Source organism: Schistocerca serialis, chromosome 4 (genome assembly GCF_023864345.2).
Source record: "Schistocerca serialis cubense isolate TAMUIC-IGC-003099 chromosome 4, iqSchSeri2.2, whole genome shotgun sequence".
Lineage (NCBI taxonomy): Eukaryota > Metazoa > Arthropoda > Insecta > Orthoptera > Acrididae > Schistocerca > Schistocerca serialis.
In genome coordinates this window covers 762,384,810-762,401,056 of record NC_064641.1, presented here as the reverse complement: position 1 = coordinate 762,401,056, position 16,247 = coordinate 762,384,810, and positions in this window count along the sequence as shown.

Below are 16,247 nucleotides of genomic sequence, written 5' to 3'. Positions count from 1 at the left end.
GCACCAGGACAATGCGACGCCCCACACGTCCAGAATTGCTATAGAGTGGATCTAGTAACACTCTTCTGAGTTTAAACACTTTCGCTGGCCACCAGACTCGCCAGACATGAACATTATTGAGCATATCTGGGATGCCATGCAACGTCCTATTCAGAAGAGATCAGCACCCACTCGTACTCTTACGGATTTAGGGACAGCCTTGCAGGACTCATGGTGTCAATTCCCTCCAGCATTATTTCAGATATTAGTCGAGCCCATGCCACCTCATGTTGCGGCACTTTTGCGTACTCGCGGGGGCCTTACAGGATATTAGGCAGGTGTACTAGTTTCTTTGGCTCTTCACAATAGTTCCATTGAAAATGTCGGTGTCACAATTCGGTAGCTATAAACGTCAAAAATTACTTTTGTATGCGACAAAATCACTATATGTTTCTGCTGTAGCTTAACAAAAAGCACACAACGCTACATTTGCTCGTTGTGTAAATATTTTGGAAGGCCTGTCTTAGCTGGTTTGTATTGTGTGACTATTAACTGACGAAGCAACCTATGATTCCATTTACAGTGAAAGCATCTCCTCGGAGTTCAATATAGAGCGAGAGCGAGAGCGAGAAAGAGAGAGAGAGAGAGAGAGAGAGAGAGAGAGAGAGATAGAGAGAGAGAGAGAGAAGGAGAAGAAAAATGAGATGTAAACAAGATACGGTTGGGTATTGTGCCAAGTGCAGCGTTGTCATGTGATACGCGAATGCATCAGCACGGTTGTATACAAACAGGTCTTAAATTCTCTGTTCTGTGCTTCTGACTAGATTTCGCTGACTGTGTGGCTATTTCCTCCTGCGATATACCGACCTTCAGCAGTTCTGACCTTCTAAACTTCTTCAGTTGCACGTGAAAATGAGTATGCAATGTATGCATACTGCATTGTATTTCTGCATATTCCACCATCTCAGAAAGTATCGTCAAATAATGAGCATAGGCTTTTCTCATGTTATCCGGCGCTTACCATCTGTCGTCTACCATAACAACACGAAAAATAAGAGCTACTATTTTTAAAGTCGTTATCTTCAGTCTTGTTTGTCGGAGCATCGTCGTCGTGGTCTTCAGTCCTGAGACTGGTTTGATGCAGCTCTCCATGCTACTCTATCCTTTGCAAGCTTCTTCATCTCCCAGTACCTACTGCAACCTACATCCTTCTGAATCTGTTTAGTGTATTCATCTCTTGATCTCCCTCTACGATTTTTACCCTCCACGCTCCCCTCCAATACTAAATTGGTGATCCCTTGATGCCTCAGAATATGCCCCACCAACCGATCCCTTCTCCTAGTCTAGTTGTGCCACAAATTTCTCTTCTCTCCAGTTCTATTCAATACCTCCTCATTAGTTATGCGATCTACCCATCTAATCTTCAGCATTCTTCTGTAGCACCACATTTCGAAAGCTTCTATTCTCTTCTTGTCTAAACTATTTATCGTCCACGTTTCACTTTCATACATGGCTACACTCAATACAAATACTTTCAGAAACGGCTTCCTGACACTTAAATCTATACTCGATGTTAACAAATTTCTCTCTTCAGAATCGCTTTCCTTGCCATTGCCGGTATACATTTTAAATCCTCTCTACTTCGACCATCATCGGTTATATTGCTCCCTAAATAGCAAAACTCATTTACTACTTTAAGCCTCTCATTTCCTAATCTAATTCGCGCATCATCACTCGATTTAAGTCGACTACATTCCATTATCCTTGATTTGCTTTTGTTGATGTTCATCTTATATCCTCCTTTCAAGCCACTGTCCGTTCCGTTCAGCTGCTCTTCCTGGTCCTTTGCTGCCTCTGACAGAGTTACAATGTCATCGGCGAACCTCTTAAGTTTTTATTTCTTCTCCATGGATTTTAATTCCTACTCCAAATTTTTCTTTTGTTTCCTTCACTGCTTGCTCAATATACAGATTGAATATCATCGGGGATAGGCCATAACCCTGTCTCACTCCCTTCCCATCCACTGCTTCCCTTTCACGCCCCTCGACTCTTATAACTGCCCTCTGCTTTCTGTACAATTTGTAAGTAGCCTTTCCCCTCTGTATTTTACCCATGCCACCCTCAGAATTTGAAAGATAGTATTCCAGTCAACATCGTCAAAAGCTTTCTCTAAGTCTACAAATGCTAGAAACGTAGGTTTGCCTTTTCTTAATCTAGCTTCTAAGATAAGTCGTAGGGTCAGTATAGCCTCACGTGTTCCAGTATTTCTACGGAATCCAAACTGATCTTCCCCGAGGTCGGCTTCTACTAGTTTTTCCATTCGTCTGTAAAGAATTCGTGTTAGTATTTTGCAGCTGTGACTTATTCATCTGATAGTTCGGTAATTTTCACATCTGTCAACACCTGCTTTCTTTGGGATTGGAATTATTACATTCTTCTTGAAGTCTGAGGGTATTTCGCCTGTCTCATACATCTTGCTCACCAGATGGTAGAGTTTTGTTAGGCCTGGCTCTCCCAAGGCTGTCAGTAGTTCTAATGGAATGTTGTCTACTCCCGGGGCCTTGTTTCGACTTAGATCTTTCAGTGCTCTGTCAAACTCTTCACGCAGTATCATATCTCCCATTTCATCTTCATCTACATTCTCTTCCATTTCTATAATATTATGTCATTTAACCATACAGTAAATCTGCATGCCTTCGAGAAAAATTACGGCTGTAGTTTCCCCTTGCTTTCAGCCGTTCGCACTACCAGCACAGCATGGTCGTTTTGGTTATTGTTACAAGGCCAGATCAGTCAATCATCCAGACTGTTGCCCCCCAACTGCTGAAAAGGTTGCTACCCCTCTTCAGGAACCACAAGTTTGCCTGGCCAATAACAGAAACCCCTCCGTTGTGGTTGCACCTACGGTACGGCTATCTGTATCGCTGAGACACGCAAGCCTCCCCACCAACGTCAAGGTCCATGGTTCATGGGGAAGGCGTGCATACTGAGGAGAAATTCCACTGTATGCAAGACACTGTTTCATTAGATTGTATTTACCCAAAAATGTTTCATCATTCTTTGTGCTACAGGGGTAGACAAAAATATGTAAACACCAAAAACACAACATATTACCATGCTAACACGGTTTAAGGAAATCATGACATTCGAAACAGCTTCCAGCCTTCTCTGAATGGATGAATACAGGTCCTGTACGGTTTTCAAGGGAATCTCACTTCCTGCAAAATAGTGGCAAGTTTAGATAAGAGTGATGGAGGCGGGTAGTGATCACCCACCCTTTTCTCAAAAGTAGACCACAAAGGCTCAATAATATTGAGATCCGGTGACTGTGGTTGTCAGGAGAGATGCGCCATTTCACCTTCGTCCTCACAAAACTAATCCTGGACGGTGTGAGCTGTGTTAACAGGGGCCATGTCGTCTTGGCACACAGCACCACCATTGTGGAGCAAACACTGTAGCATGGAATGAACCTAATCAGCCAAGATGGTCAAAAAAATGGCTCTGAGCACTATGGGACTCAACTGTTGAGGTCATTAGTCCCCTAGAACTTAGAACTAGTTAAACCTAACTAACCTAAGGACATCACAAACATCCATGCCCGAGGCAGGATTCGAACCTGCGACCGTAGCGGTCTTGCTGTTCCAGACTGCAGCGCCTTTAACCGCACGGCCACTTCGGCCGGCCCAAGATGGTCACATAATCCTTGACAGCAATACGACCTTGCAGAATAACCATGGGGCCCATAGAATACCACGACATACTTGCTGAAATTATCTTCGAACTCCCGCCATGGTGCGCTCTTGGGATGCAAACTCGGCCAGAAGGTAGAGGCAGTGTGGAACAAGACTCATCTGACCAAATGAGTTTCATCCATAATACTGCAGTCCAAGTTTATGGCTTCGGCACACGTTTACCTGCTGCGAGCATTTGCGTCACTAATGAGCTGTTTGGAACTCTAGCTCGCGCTGCAATTTCCTGCTTATGGAGCTACCTTTGTGTTGTTTTCGTGCTGACATGATACAAAAGTGCGACATTGATTTCAGCAATGACATTTGCAGTTGTCACCCTCTAATTTTTCGTTACAGTCTTCGTCCACGACTGTCTGCCTCGATCATCCAAGACAGACTTTCTCTCGCGTTGTCACTTAGCGGATGGTATTTTCTGTTTGCCCTCCATGCGGAATAAATATACAATATTATCCCTCCTGAAACGCCAAACACTTTAGCTACCTTCGTTAAGGAAGCGCCCATCGTATGAGCACCAACAATTTTGCCAAGTTCGAATTCGCGTGGCTCCCACATACTACGATCATAACTATAAGAACGCTGTTCTCACCATGACTGACACTTGCAATATATTGAGGACATTGTACGGGTGCCGTTGTGGTCAAATACAGCAGCGCAATCTGCAGGCGCGGCCAGCATCCACATTTATCTTCGAGCAAGCATCTCTGGCAGTGTTCCCATTTTTGTTTAGCCCCTATACCGTTGGTGGGGTTTTAATTATTTTCTTTCTAAAAATTATTGTAACATGTTATCATCTTGTGGAGGTTTTTAACATTTACTTCAAAGCTACTTACGTATGCGACCAATCAACCAAATCGGCGATCGAGGACCCTGTAGATCATGCGCCGACCTCGCAATGCTCCTCCATAGACGGCGATCTTGTGCACTTTGGATCCAGCTGTCGCGGACTCCTAGCTGGCAAAGATCTTTCTGTAGCTCATCCTCCCATCGCTTTATGGGTCTTCCGACTGTACGGATACCATCAGGTCTTTCCGTAAGCACGGCTTTTGCCCGAGATGTGTCTGGTCTCCTATCAGTGTGGCCTGCCAAGATTATTCCCCGCACTTTCAGTTTTTAAACGATGTTCGATTGCGTCATCAGCTCGTACAATTCTTGTTTTTCTTTTCTACGTCTGCACGAGCTCCCTTCCTGGACAGACCCAAAGACCCTTCTCATAATTTTTCTTTGGAAGACCAACAAGCTTTCTTCATCCTTCGTTGTTGAAGGTAGGGTTTCTGTCCCATAAAACAATACTGGCACTACCACGGCACTGTATGCTTTTAGTTTGCCCTTTATTGACAGGTTCTTGGATGACATTATCTGCTTTAGACTGAAATAAGTTTTAGAGCCATTCATATTACGTTGGTTTACTTCCTGTTTTAAATTATTTTGCCTGTTGAACAATATACCAAGGTATTTAAAATTTTCCACTTTAGCAAATATCCATATCCCTACCAGTAATGGGAGTCATTAGGGGCTTCTCTTGATACCTCCATTACCTCAGTCTTTTCCGCATTAATCTGTAACCCGATCTTATTTGCATTTTGCACTACGTCCTCTACAGTTACATATGCAAAAGAGAGAAAATTAGGCTTCGAAGCAGTACAAAATAAAACATTGTACTGAAATGTAGACGACATTATAATTTTCCTAGTAGACGAACCACACACTCGTGTAAAAAAAAAAACCTACATGATTACATACACTGAGATGACAAACGTCATGACATAGCGTTATGCACATGGCGGTAGTATCGCGTAAACTAGATATAAAAGGACAGTGCATTGGCGGAGTTGTCATTTGTACTCACATGATTCATGTTGAAAAGATTACGCCCGCACCACGGAAATTAATAGACTTTGAACGCGGAATGGTAGTTAGAGCTAGACGCATGGGACGTTCCATTTCGGAAATCGTTAGGAAATTCACTATTCCGAGATCCACATTCAGGCATTGCCCCTCACCACGGAGTGCACAGTGACCGATGGCCTTCAGTTAACGACCGAGAGCAGCGGAGTTTGCGTAGAGTTGTCAGTGCTAACAGACAAGTAATACTGCATGAAATAACCGCAGAAATCAGTGTGGGACGTGTAACGAACGTATCCGTTAAGACTGTGCGCCGAAATTTGGCTTATTGGGCTATGGCAGCAGACGACCGACGCGGCTGCCTTTCCTAACAGCACGACATCGCCTGCAGCGCCTCTCCTGGGCTCGTGACCATTTCGGATGGACCCTAGACGACTGCAAAACCGTAGCCTGGTGAGATGAGTCCCGATTTCAGTTGATAAGAGTTGATGGTAGGGTTTTGGTGTGGTGCAGACCCCACGAAGCCATGGACCAAAGTTGTCAACAAGGCACTGTGCAACCTGCTGGAGGCTCCATAATGATGTGGGCTGTGTGTGCATGGAATTGACTTGACCCTCTGCTCCAACTGAACCGATCGTTGAGTGGAAATGGCTATGTTCAGCTACTTGGAGATCATTTTCAGCCACTCATGTAATTAATTTTTGGAAACAGATGGAGTTTTAATGGACGACAATGCGCCATGCCACCAGGCCACAATTGTTCGCGATTGGTTTGAAGAGCAACCTCCACAGTTCAAGCGAATGATTTGGCTATCCAGGTCACCCAACATGAATTCCACCGAACATTTATGCGACATTATCGAGAGGTCAGTTAGTGCACAAAACCCCGTACCGGCAACACTTTCGCAATTATGGACGACTACAAAGTGAGCATATTCCTGCAGGGGGCGTCCAATAACTTGTTGAGTCGACGCCACGTCGAGTTGCTGTACTACGACTGGGAAAAGGAGGTCTGACACGGTATTACGAGGTATCTCATGACTATTGTCACCTTTAGTGTATACGTTATCTATCCACAGATGCAGCTCGGCATTGACATGCAAACAGACGAAAGCCTTAGTGTCTTAGATTGCACTATACACAAAAGAAACAATACATGTGAGTTCACAATTGCAGGAAGTGTTCAGCCACTACCGTAATCGGTCACAACCAATTCAGTAGCCACATATCACAATAACAAACCAGTTTCAGATACTTACTGTGCTACACAGACTAAACAGAACAACTGTGGACAGACATGAGTGTACAGAAGAACTACACATAGTGAAACAAACGACACAGAAGAACGGCTGTGATGCAAAGACAGTAGGTGAAATAAACAACAAAATACAGAAATCCACAATACACAGTCATGGAACACACACATCGTCAGACACAATACAATACTCAACAGATCAGCAGATACTAAGCAAAAAGTGACATACAACGACAAAACCATACTGAACAGACAAGGACTCAACATAGCTTAGAAAACTAACGACACAACACAGAACTGATGAATGTATTTGTGTATAGAAACAAGAAGAGGGCATTTTTAACATTTATGAGGAGTTTATGACTGAAGAACTTCGTAAAATGTTCTTATATTAGTAATTCAGAAGAAAAGGATTTTCAGAGATTTGCTGTAAGGATTTATTTTCTTATTTTGATGTGAGGAGTCCCCTAGCAAAGGCTGTATTCAGAATGTTAGGGGTATAATTGCAGTAATTTTTATTGATGACGTTGTTCTAAACAACACTACATTAGCATTTATTTCATTTGCAGACTAATAATTGTGGGTAGTAGGAGTAGTGTGTTGCTAGTTTGTTTAGTACTGTGGCAAGAGCAAGCAACTTGTGCTTATTTTCCGCTTGGTGGGTCAAGTGTTGAAGTGTGGACGCGTGGATGCAAAACGGATGTCTATACTGACATGCATAGTCTACTTAGTGGTGCTGTTACAATTGTGCAAAAAGCATCTGGTAGTAAATTATGTGACGTGTTCGCGGGAAGACTGTTAGACGTAGAGGAAAAACAACTAAATACACTGAAACTCGTACGTATTAAAGTAACAATGATCACAATGTATACACTTATACTCCTAGCATCTCGTATATACAAATGACCTGCTGCATAACGGAGGAAGCTCCTTGAAGTAATTCGTGGGTGATTCTGTTTCGTATAGCGAAGTCGCAACGCTAGAAAATTTTAGCGAAATACAGGGAGATCTTCAGAGTATCAAAACTTTCTGAAGGGACTGGTGGTTGATTCTCAGGATAAGCAAATGTATCGTATTGCACAAAGAAAGGTAGACAGACCTGTAAATGACGTATTACGTGTTCGTGTGGCCCTGGGAGTAGACAACATTGCATTAGAACTACTGACAGCCTTGGGAGAGCCAGTCCTGACAAAACTCTACCATCTGGTGAGCAAGATGTATGAGACAGGTGAAATACCCTCAGACTTCAAGAAGAATGTAATAATTCCAATCCCAAAGAAAGCAGGTGTTGACAGATGTGAAAATTACCGAACTGTCAGTTTAATAAGTCATGGCTGCAAAATACTGACGCGAATTCTTTACAGACAAATGGAAAAACTAGTAGAAGCCGATCTTGGGGAAGATCAGTTTGGATTCCGAAGAAATATTGGAACACGTGAGGCAATACTGACCCTACGACTTATCTTAAAAGGTAGATTAAGTAAAGGCAAACCTACGTTTCTAGCATTTGTAGACTTAGAGAAAGCTTTTGACAATGTTGACTGGAATACTCTCTTTCAAATGCTGAAGGTGGCAGGGTTAAGATACAGGGGGGAAAGGCTATTTACAATTTGTATAGAAACCAAATTGCAGTTATAAGAGTTGAGGGGCATGAAAGGGAAGCAGTGGTTGGGAAGGGAGTGAGACAGGGTTGTAGCCTCTCCCCGATGTTATTCAATCTGTATATTGTGCAAGCAGTGAAGGAAACAAAAGAAAAATTCGGAGTAGGTATTAAAATCCATGGAGAAGAAATAAAAACTTTGAGGTTTGCCGATGACATTTTAATTCTGTCAGAGACAGCAAAGGACTTGGAAGAGCAGTTGAACGGAATGGATAGTGTCTTGAAGGGAGGATATAAGATGAACATCAACAAAAGCAAAACGAGGATAATGGAATGTAGTCGAATTGAGTCGGGTGATGTTGAGGGTATTAGATTAGGAAATGAGACACTTAAAGTAGTAAAGGAGTTTTGCTATTTGGGGAGCAAAATAACTGATGATGGTCGAAGTAGAGAGGATTTAAAATGTAGACTGGCAATGGGAAGGAAAGCGTTTCTGAAGAAGTGAAATTTGTTAACATCGAGTATAGATTTAAGTGTCAGGAAGTCGTTTCTGAAAGTATTTATATTGAGTGTAGCCATGTATGGAAGTGAAACGTGGACGATAAATGGGTTAGACAAGAAGAGAATAGAAGCTTTCGAAATGTGGTGCTACAGAAGAATGCTGAAGATTAGATGGGTAGATCACATAACCAATGAGGAGGTGTTGAATAGGATTGGGGAGAAGAGAAGTTTGTGGCACAACTTGACTAGAAGAAGGGATCGGTTGGTAGGACATGTTCTGAAGCATCAAGGGATCACCAATTTAGTACTGGAGAGCAGCGTGGAGGGTAAAAATCGTAGAGGGAGACCAAGAGACGAGTATACTAAACTTATTCAGAAGGATGTAGGTTGCAGTAGGTACTGGGAGATGAAGAAGCTTGCATAGGATAGAGTAGCATGGAGAGCTGCATCAAACCAGTCTCAGGACTGAAGACCACAACAACAACGTGTTCGTTTCTGTCTCAAGATCTTCGGTTGACAATTGTCTGACGATTTTTCTGACGCTTCGCCATCGCTAATGGCTGACTCTGCCCGCTGATGGTGGCGGACTGGAATCGAGCCGCGGCCGAAGGTTTTATATGCTTGTTGCGCCAACGTCGGAGGGCTTTTCTCCGGTTATTACTCCTTGGTTCTCCCTTTCGTACCTGAAAGGATCCTTCACTGCAGTACGGCAATCCGTAGTCTGTTTACGTTGAGCCTTTCTTCTTTCTTGTTGTAATTAGTGGCATGTTTGTATGGTGGGTTCCGTGAAAAAGCGGGTGTGGTAGCTGTTCTCCCTAGCGAGAAGCTACCTGTCAACGAATTTTGTGTGTGATCGGTCTCAGCCGGTAGCTCTTCATCCACATCTACATCTATATGCACACTCTGCATGCCACTGTAAGGTGCATAGCGGAGGGAACCACTTATACTGATGGTCATTTTCTTTCCTCATCCAGGCGCAAACAGAGCGAGGGAAAACGACTGTCTAAGCCTCCAGGCGAGTCGTAATTTCTCTCATCTTACCTTTCGTGGTCCTTAAGCTAAGTGTGCGTTGACGGCAACAGGATCGTACTGCAGTCAGCCTCAAATACCGATATTCTAAATTTCCTCAATAGTGCCTCGCGAAACGAACGTCTTCTACCGTCCAGGGTTTTCCCTTGGATTATACGAAGAATCTCCGCAATACTTGCATGCTGATCGAAACTACCGGTAATAAATTCTGCACCCACGTGCATACACCGCAGACACCGTACAGTGCACGGCGGAGGGTTTCACGTACCACTACTAATCATTTCCTTTCCCGTTCCACTTGCACGGTTCTGAATTCCTTCGACATCTTTCTTTAATCCGACGTGATGGGATCCTAATCGCTCGAGCAGAACTCAAGAAAGCAGTAATGTTCTATACGCCGTCTCCTTTATAGACGAGCTAATTCACCCAATAAAACGAAGTCGACCGTTAGCCTACCGTGCTGCCAACCTCACGTGCTGGTTCCATTTCATGTGGCTTTGCAACGTTAACTCTAGATGTTTATTCGGTATGACAGTGTTAAGCAGCACACTGCTAATGACGTATTCGGACGCTACGAGATTGTTTTTCCTACTCATCCGGAATAACTTACATTTTTCTACATTTAGAGCAACGTGCCATTCGTGATAGCAACAAGAAACTCTGTCAGATTCATCCTACACTGAAGCACCTAAGTAACTGGTGCAGGCATGCGTATTCAAATACGGAGATACTAAACATGCAGAATAAGGCACTGCGATCGGCAACTCATATATAAAACAACACGTGTCTGGCGCAGTTTTAGACCGGTTTATGCTGCTGCAGTGGGAGGTTATCAAGATTTAAGTGAGTTTGGTGTTATAGTCGGCGCGCGATCGCTCGGGGACAGCGTCTCCGAGGTAGCGATGAAGTGTGATTTTCCCGTATGACAATTTCACGAGTGTACCGTGATTATCAGGAATCCGGTAAAACGTCAAATCTGCGACATCACTGCAACCGGAAAAAGATCCTGCAAGAACGAGACCAACGACGACTGAAGTGAATCGTTCAACGTGACACAAGTGCAACCCTTCCACAGATTGCTGCATATCTCAGTGCTGGGCTATCAACAAGCGTCAGCGTGCGAATCATTCAACGAAACATCATCGATATGGGCTTTCGTAACCGAACCTTGATGGCTGCACGACACAAAGCTTTACGCCTCGCCTGGGCCCGACAACACCGACATTGGACTGTTGAAGACTGGAAACAGGTTGCCTGGTCGAACGAGCGGATGGACGTGTACGGTTATGGAGAAAACTTCATGAATCCATGAACCCTGCGTGTCAGCAAGGAACTCTTCAAACTGATGGAGCCTCTGTAATGGTGTGGGGCGTGTGCAGTTGGAGTTATATGGGAACCCCTATACATCTAGATACGACTCTGACCGGTGACACGTACATAACCATCCTGTCTTATCACCTGCATCCATTCATGTCAACTGTGTATTCCGACGGCAATTCCAGGAAGACGATCCGACACCCCGCACGTGCAGAATTGCTATAGATCGGCTCCAGAAACTCTCTTCTGACTTTAAACACTTGCGCTGGCCACCAAATTCCCCAGACATGAACATTATTCAGCATATCTGGGACGTCTTGCAACATTCTGTCCACGGGAGATATCCACGCCCTCGTACTCTTACGGATACATGACAGCCCTGCAGGATTCGTGCTTTCCGTTCCCTCCAGCACTGCTTCAGACATTAGTCGAGTCCATGCCACGTCGTGTTGCCGCACTTCTGCGTTCTCGCGGGGACCCTACATGATATTAGGCAGGTGTACCAGTTTCTTTGGCTCTTAAAATAATGCATACACTCCTTCAGTCACACAACGACACTTTCTCGAACACCACAGTGTCATCATCAAACAGGCGCAGATTGCTGCTCACACTGCCCGTCATATCATTTATGTATGCGGGTAACAAGAGCGGTCCTGTCACACTCCTTGAGGTCACTCCTGACGATACCCTTTTCTCTGATGAACATTTGCCTTCGAGGACAACGTACTGTGTTCTATTATTTCAGTAATCTTTGAGCTACTCACATATCTGGGAAGCAAATACATATGCTCTGACCTTCCTCAACAGTCTACAGTGGGACATCGTGTTAAAGGCTTCCCGGAAATCTAGGGATATGGAACCTGGGTGTTACTCGTACCTTTTGTTCATGGTTCGTAGGATATTATGCGAGAAGCGGCCAAGCTGAGTTTCGCACAAGCTATGCTTTCTAAATCCGCGCTGATTTGTGAGCAGAAGGTTTTCTGTTTCAAGAAAATGTATTACATTCGAACTCAGAATGTGTTCAAGAGTAATTTGTCTGTAATTTGCGGGTCCTTTCTTTTACCTCTCTTACATACAGGAGTCACCTGCGCTTTTTTCCAGTCACTTGGGCCTTTGCGCTGGGCAAGAGATTCGCGAGAAATACAAGCTGCGTAAGGTCATGATGCCGCAGAATACTCTCTGTAAAACCGGTCCTCTGCCACGGTCGTTTTCTCCACCTGACCCTACCTGCGACATCATTTATGTTCAGAGATCCTGGTGTTGTTGGATTGTCGAGTCATTCCAACACAGACCTTTCTACGTGCACGTGGTATGCGGTATATTCCCGATATTTCGGGTGTGAATGTATTACCCCCCCCCCGCCCCCCCGCCCCCCCAAGCCGTCCCCCCCCCCCCCCCTCGATCTGAGACGCTTTTTGATCTTCTTGCTCAGGCAAGATAGGCTGTATGCCATGTCTCCGCAGTATACGGCCGCATCTATCGTTCAGTCTGGGGATGTATGGCAGTAATGCTGTACCCGACGTTTCTTCTTCTGACCTGTCACATCACCAAGTATTAGGCTCCGTGCGGGTGATGTAGTACTCGTTGATCCTCAGAACGCATTCCATGTATTGGATCCCTAGTTAGATGTGCTGCGGTTCACATACCGGTCTTATGCTCGTTACGACCGTATTAATCATCCCTCTTTTCTGCCTTGTGTTATGGCGTAAGAGTTTGTGCAGGTATCGGTCCGTATGTTCGGTTTTAGAGACACGCTATGGCTCAGCCTCTCACCGTTCCTCATGACCACCGCAACTAGAAAGGGTAACTGTTGGTCCTTTTCTATCACCACAGTAAATTTTATTTTGGAATGGTGACTATTTAGATATCTTAGGAAGTCACCTCGTGTTCTCCACCATGGCTCCATACGACGAATGTGTCGTCGGCGTATCTGTAGCGCACCTTAGGCTTACTAGCTACCAAGTCCAACCCCTGTCTTTCAAAATATTCCATGAATAAATTGGCAACCACTGGACTTTGTGGACTACCCATGGCGACGACTTCCACCTGTTAGTAGAAATTACCGTTCGACACAAAGTTCCTCGTGTACACTCTGTCGGTAAAATGAAGAGCGAGCAGGCGAATTCCCATTCTCTCTACTCAGCTACGACTCAAGGAGCTGCTACAGGGTGTTTCACAATGTTATACCAGCCTTTCCACTGAAAATTTTTTAAGTGAGCGTTCACACATGCTGGGGAGCGTTTATTTTTCATTAAATGGGTTAACTTTATGCCGAATACAGAAACCAACAGAACTAACGCAAGGATCGCACTTGAACAAATTCTACGTAAATCACGCACGCTGCACTGCACTGCTAGACGGAAAACTAATTCTTGGGCTGTGGTCACAGTGTCACCGGGTTTGGCGTATTCCGACGACTACCGACAACGCCCGAAGACGGCCGAGCGTTTCTAATCACAGTATGACAGTACGTGCGCGGTCACAATGCAGCCGATCGTACCATCCGAACGTACAGATTACAGACGACGATCGGTGAAACATAAATAAGTTTGGTTTCTTCGGTAGAATCGGCTGAGATTCTCACACACATAACATGGACTCTGAGAAATGGATGAAGTTAGTTCAAGAAAGAAGGAATTTGTGGGATCCTGAGGATGAAAAATGTAGGAAATTTAGATGAGGATGCTGTAGCTAGGAATCTATGGACTGAAGACGCAGTTTTATTGGAAACAACAAGTAGGCAATATCTTTATCGGAAATTTTGTCTGTAAATTATTACTTCAGAAAAGAATTTGTCGAAGTTAGAAGGGTGGCGTATCTGAAGCTTAAAGTCACTATATTGGACATTTTACGAGTTGTGGTAAGTGGGCATTGGCTGACTACAAATTATTATTTCTGTTTATTGACGTTTTTATGCCAGAAGGGTGGTGATTCTGTTATATGAGGTGCTTTGCCATTATTGTGTCTTTTTTCGCTTTTCAGTATTTTAGGTGCTTTCCAGTGTCATCACGAAATATATCGAGTACTTATCTATACTGCAACGTTCCTCTCTTCATCTCATATATTTGTAAAACATATCTGGTTATTCCAATAACTGAGAAATGTTCTTTTCGCGACAGATATAACTCAGTCACATACATTCGACGTCTTTTCTGTATCAAAAGCCTCAATGCAACACTCGCCTCCTAGCATTGAGGCGTCATGATATCCATCCATTACTAGGAGGCTAAAATCTAGCCTACTTCATATATAGAGTAGATTCCAACCTAACCTCCTTGACCCCGCCAAAAACTGACGTAGGCTGGACGCGTGACGTAAACAGTCGGCCGATGGCATCGGGCGACCTCTGGTGATGGCGTCTGACGACCATAGTCGGTGCCACTGTGGTCATTCTGTACGGCAATTTTAACGTTCTTCTGTGAAAGGCTACTTCCCCCACCATAAGAGCTGCTCGTTGTTCAGTTTACCAACAGACTAAGATATGAGTGAAAGAACCTGTAATGTCCTGCGGTAAAATGGAACCGATATGCACTGCAGTGTCATTCAGTGACACTCTGCTACGCAAAGAAATATCAAAACTGCACTGACGCCGGAAAAATGGCTAGATAATCGTTCATTCGTCTCTGAAATTCGTAGCTGCCATTTACTACAGCTCAACTGCAGTCGTAAAACCACGCGTGCTTTGCGCTAATGGTGTTGAAGTCCGTCTACGAAACTCAGAATTGCCGATCCTCCTTGTCCTCCAAGAAGCGTCCGGATCCGACTCCCCGATTTCAAGAGATGAGAGCGACTGCCAAAGTATATTAAGCTCTTAGATTTCATAATTTATCAGCGCTGTAACTGGCGAAACTTGGCTAGTTATTTGCTTACGGTAATCTGTATTACTAAACGACTAAAATGATCACCAGGTTAGCTGGTCAACATTTATATATACATCACTTCTCCGCAAGGCACCTGATGGTGTGTGGCGGAGGGTACTTTTGGTACTACTAACTGCTGCCCCCTTCGTCGCCTTTCACGAAAGGCGCGTGTGAGGATTGACTGTCGGCAAACCTCTGTATTAGTTCTGATTTCTCGAATTTTCCCTTTGTAGTCGCTTCCTGAGACGTATTTGGGAGTCAGTAATAATAAACCTCTCCGTAATGCACAATGCCTCTCTTGCAGCGTCTGCCACTGATGCCGACTAATCGATAAACGATTCCGTGACGAAACGCGCCGTTCTTCTTTGGATCTTCTCTATTTCTTCTATCAGGCCTACCTGACAAGATCACATACTGATGAGCAATACTCAAGAATCGGTCGAAGAAGTCTTTTGTTAGCCACTTACTTAAGATTCTTCCTACGAATCTCAGTCTGGTATCTGCTTCTCGTACTATTTGTTTTATGTGGTCGATCCACTTAAGGTCGTTCCGGATGCTCGCTCCTAGATATTTTAGGATGGATACTGTTTCCAGTAATTTTTCATCGCTAATGTAGTTGTAGACTCATGGACTTTCGCTCCTAAAAAAATGGTTCAAATGGCTCTGAGCACTATGGGACTTAACATCTGAGGTCATCGGTCCCCTAGAACTTAGAACTACTTAAACCTAACTAACCTAAGGACATCACATACACCCATGCCCGAGGCAGGATTCAAACTTGCGACCGTAGCAGTCGCGCAGTTCCGGACTGAAGCGCTTCGAACCGCATGGCCACACCGGCCGGCTTTTACTCCTATATATCTGCAGTATGTTACGTTTATTTATGTTCATCGTCAAATGCCAGTCCCTCCACCATTCATCAATCCTCTGCAGGTCATTCTGCAAATCACTATTCTCTTCTGGCGTTGCAACTTTGCTACAGACAGCCGCATCATCTGCGAACAGTCTTAAAGAGCATCCGACACTTTCTGCTAGACCATTTATATACATTGTAAACAGTAACCTTCCTTTGACAAGAAAGATTTCTGAGTATCGTACAACGTCATAATGTAAAAA